Genomic DNA, 4,490 nt, shown 5'->3' with positions numbered 1-4,490 from the left:
GGCTCTGTGCTCCAGGAGCCTTGCTTCCAAGTTGGCCAGAGCAGGGGCAAAAGCTGCAAATCGGGGCTGTTTTATGTTTTGTTCTGTTTTCTCACCTCTGATACAGGGTCTCAGGGGAGAGAGGGACCCATGTGGTCTCCAGGGTGGGGTTCCTGTGGAACTGGGGTGGTTCATGCGGCCCACGGACATGGTCCCTAAGCAGAACTCTCTGCAGACATGGGGCTCAGAGCCTGTGGAAGTGGGGCTGGGGGAATGTGGGCCCCACCCTTCTCGTGTCCCACTGTAGCGGGAGGGTGTGGGACAGTCACGTCTTGAGTGACGTGGGCTGACCATGTGGTAGCTTCCAGGGCCCTCTCTGTGCGCCCGCCCCTTGCCGTCCTCTTTTTGGGTGTCTGCTGCAGTGCAGGTGCCCTACATCAGAGACCCAGGTGGGCGGGGCCCTCCTCCCTCACAACCCCCACCCTAGCCACACCTCCTCTCACCTTACACAGGAGGCCCTCCAGCATCCCTGGATTTGCGTTCACTGCCAACCAGCCTGATCCCCCTTCCTGGGTCCACTGTGGCCCCGACCCTCTGGATGGTTCTCAGGTGGTGCTCTGGCCCTCTCAATGAGCTGCTCAGATCCCAGGAGCCCCCCCGCCCCTGCCACTCTCTCCGGTCCCAGTGGACAGATCCAGACCCTGCTGTACTTGCCTCTCTCCCCTGGGCAGCAGGAGTCCCGGAGGTCTCAGCCTGGGGAAAGGAGGGCTGTTGACCGATACCCAGTGCTCCCTCCTTCCAGGTGCGTCCTGTCTGCCCTGGCGTGGCCTTGGACCTGCTTTGGGGGAAGGTCATGAGGGAAGGAAGTGTGTCCCTTCTGGGCAGAGGCGATACGACCCTTGTGTTCTCTGCCAGGTTTCTGCTCCTGCAGCCTGGGAATGTCTCAGGCAGTCCTGCTCTGACCACCTGGGCCTACAGTGACTCACCAGGCAGCCCATGCAGGCAGGGAGCTCAAATGAGAAAGGAGCCCTTGTGAGATCTGGGGGCTCTTCCTTTTGCAGCGTGTCCCAGCCCACTGTGACTGACGCAGGAGGCCATCGGGAGTCAGGAAGGCGGTGAGGCATGGCTCCTGCCTCAAGGGACGGTGACCCAGAGGCACCTGTTTTCAAACCTGAAGCAAAATGAGACGAGATCTCCCTCTTGGGTCTGAGGATCTTTGGATGAGCACGGCCTGGACTTTCCTCTGTCTTCTCTCCAAAAGCTGGTGGCTAGAGGATCGGCTGTGTGAAATATTTTCCAGGCCAGGGTTGTTTCCGGTTATTGTGTGATGTTCACAGGCTCTGACTCGTAGGCAGATCTCGGCTGTGCCGCTCTCTTTTCAAGCAGCCCTCACTGCTTCCTGCAGTGCTGCCACGAGAACAGGGGACCTCTGCCTGCCTTGCTCACTCGGCCCTAGTCGTGTGGGCAGTGGTGTGACCAGGTGGACCCTGGGGCTCCTGGCCGAGCACAGCATGGCCACAGCAGATGTCACAGGCCCTGGTTCTGGGAATGTGTGCCCATCCTTCTCTTGAGTTCTTTGTGGGAAAGGCAGAATTGTAAGCTAGATGCAGCCTCACCACTGCCCACCTGTAAGGTGAGGTGAAGGTGGCTTGTGGCCGGCAGGCTGGACTGCCCATTGGGCCTGGTCCCTGCCTCCTTGCCCCCTCCAGTGTCCCCACGTGGGCTTGTTCACCAGTTGGTCAGCCCTGTGGCTGCATATTCCTCCTCCTGGCCGACCCCCATGCCCCAGGATCTACCAGATGCGCCTCTGCAGAAGCCTCCCCACGTGAAGGCTGGCTTCCAGATCTGTGGTTCCCCAAATGTGACAGAGGAGTTGGGCCGCACTGGTGTAGAACCTCCGTAGTCAGGCTAGTGGGGCTTTAACAGTTCTCTCCAGGAGAAACTCAGTGGGTATCAGTTCATGTTTGTGCAAATAAAGGGCTCATTCTGGCGCTCTTCCCCACACAGAGAGACTTCCTGCCCTGGTCATTTAATTCTGCCTAAAAAACAATTTTAGAAAATGAGGCATTGGGAGGCCCCCTTCAAGGAATTCTGAAAATCCCCCATGAACTGTCAGCCCACATCCTACCCAACAGCGAGGCAGACACAGGCCAGGAGGCCCGCAGTTCATTACTTTGCATTGTTCAGGGTTCCAGCTGGTTCAAAGAGCCAAGAACAGACACCCAGTGAGTCACTCCTGCAGGCTGTATCCTTGCTTACTTAAAGTGCCCAAGAGAACTGGCTGAAAAGACATAAGAACTAATGGGAAAGACCCGTAAGATGTCTTACTACAAAAGTTTTAAAAATCCCTATCTTGTCTACATTGCAGAAGTCATCCATTTAGAAAATATGTTATAAAAGCCTGTGTATTAGGCTGAAAAGTGCCCCCAAAGATGTATTCACTTCCTAATTTCTGAAGTGTGTGAATGTTATCTTCTATGACAAAAGATTGATTAAATAAGGATTTCAAAATGAAGGGATTACCCTGCATTATCTGGGTGGGCCCTAAATACAAGAGAGAGGCAGAGAGATTTGATTGACAGGCAGAGGAGGAGGCCTTGTGAACACAGAGCAGGGAGAGAGCTGGAGATGCTGGTCCCGAAGGTCGAAGTGAGGCAGCCACGAGCACAGGAATGCCGGCGGCCGCCAGGAGCTGAAAGAGGCAAGGAACAGCTTTCCCCTAGAACCTGGGAAGGGATGTGGCCCTGGGGACACCATGCTTTTGGACTTGTAGCCTCAGAAGTGTGAGAGAATAAATTCCCATTCTCTTAAGCCACCAAGTGTGTGTGTTCCAGCAGCCACAGGAACATCCTGTGTTCGTGTGTCCTGCGTCCTCTAACCTGACGTTTCTCCCCGCTGGAAAGGTTTCTTATGGCGGCTGGGACCGCAGGATGGATTACTATTTTGAGTTCACTTGTTTTACTCACTCACTCATATCATGTAATAAGAGAATTTGATCGAAGGCGCTGACCTCTGCCCGATGCCCCCTCCCGTGCCCCTGGCTGCAATGCCCGTCTCCCTGGTTCACCCGAGGGCCCCTTCTTCAGGGACCCTGATGGGTGGGGAGATGTTCCGCCTGAACCTCCCTCTTGGAGCTCTTTGCTCAGGTGACCCCCGCTGGCACAAAGAGGGGTGAGGTCAGGGAGGAGGAGTCAGGGACGACCCTGCTTCTGCAGAGATGGGCTTGATGCCTCAGCTCCTGACTTGGTCTGTTTCCAGGAGCTGGGTAAAGAAGATCGCCCTCATCAATGTGCGTGGGCATCAGCCCATCATTGAGGGGCTCCCATAGGACAACAGCAGAGGAGGGCGGATTCAGTGTTTTTGCTTGAGCTGCGACGCCATCTTCCCCTGTCCTCGAACTTCGGTGCTCCTGGTTCTCAGCCTTCCGATTTGGACTGGGGCCACACTGCCAGCTCTCCCGGGTCTCCAGCTTACAGACGGGAGAGCATGGGACTTCTCAGCCTCCACAGTCACGTGAGCCAATCCCTCGTAATAACTCTCTTTCTCTATAGCTGTGCTTATCGTATTGCTTCTGTTTCTCTGGAGAGCCCTGACTAATACATACAGCATCCTTACAGGGAAGATGAAAGGGTTTTTTCTTTGTTTTTTTGTTTTTTTGAGGAAGATTAGCCCTGAGCTAACATCTGCTGCCAATCTTCCTCTTTTTGCTGAGGAAGACTGGCCCTGAGCTAACATCCGTGCCCATTTTCCTCTAGTTTATATGTGGGATGCCACAGCATGGCTTGACAAGCGGTGCCATGTCCACACCTGGGATCTGAACCGGCGAACCCCGGGCTGTCGAAGCAGAACATGCAAACTTCACTGCTGCTCCACCGGGCCGGCCCCCAAAATGTTTTAAATAGTATAGTCACATTCCTCTAGGATGACAAGCAGTAAAAATCTCACACGGAGCCCAAACTTTGTGGGAGGGGGACGTCTGTGCTGGAACAGTGCCTCTGTCCAAGGAAAGGCGAACACAAACCCCAGGGCCCCGGGGCGGACACAGCGTCCCACAGGACACCATTGTTCCTGTTTGAAAGTATTGCTGACAAGAGAAAAAATAGTCCACCCCCAGCCACTGCGGACTTGGGGGTACCCAGGAGACACAGGAGTCCCTGAGAGCTGAAGCAAATGAGAGCAGCCTCCGGCCGGGTTGGCAAAAGTGGAATGCCACGTGGCTGGAGAGGGAGCTGCTTTCACGTGGAATGCTGGGGTGACAGTCTGGTTTAACTCCCACACTGTCACACGACATCCCTCCTCACACATGGGGTGTCGCAGCTTCAGAAGTCCAAGGCAGCATGGAGGGCAGAGCAGCCAAACAGGACGTGTCAGGAGACGCTCACTCTGGTAACATAGGCGCCCCACACGCCACCGCTGTGAGCCATTGACAATAAAGAGGTTCTTGTGCAATCATGAACTCCTGGCAGATATCCATTCTGTTTGGTAAAAAGTTCATTCCACATTTGAGCTTA

General features: G+C 55.0%; 1 long non-coding RNA gene across 1 annotated transcript in view; it reads left to right on the top strand.

Moving 5' to 3' along the window:
- The first annotated feature begins 629 nt into the window (after positions 1 to 629).
- The window catches only part of LOC124232303 (uncharacterized), a 9,331-nt gene continuing 5,470 nt past the window's right edge, over positions 630 to 4,490 (top strand). The window contains exon 1 of the long non-coding RNA XR_006886812.1: positions 630 to 3,492. This is a non-coding gene — a long non-coding RNA (uncharacterized LOC124232303). The remainder of the gene's footprint in view (positions 3,493 to 4,490) is intronic.

This window comes from Equus quagga, unplaced genomic scaffold (assembly GCF_021613505.1).
Source record: "Equus quagga isolate Etosha38 unplaced genomic scaffold, UCLA_HA_Equagga_1.0 HiC_scaffold_4422_RagTag, whole genome shotgun sequence".
Classification (NCBI taxonomy): Eukaryota; Metazoa; Chordata; class Mammalia; order Perissodactyla; family Equidae; genus Equus; species Equus quagga.
This window is presented reverse-complemented; position numbering and strand designations above follow the sequence as displayed.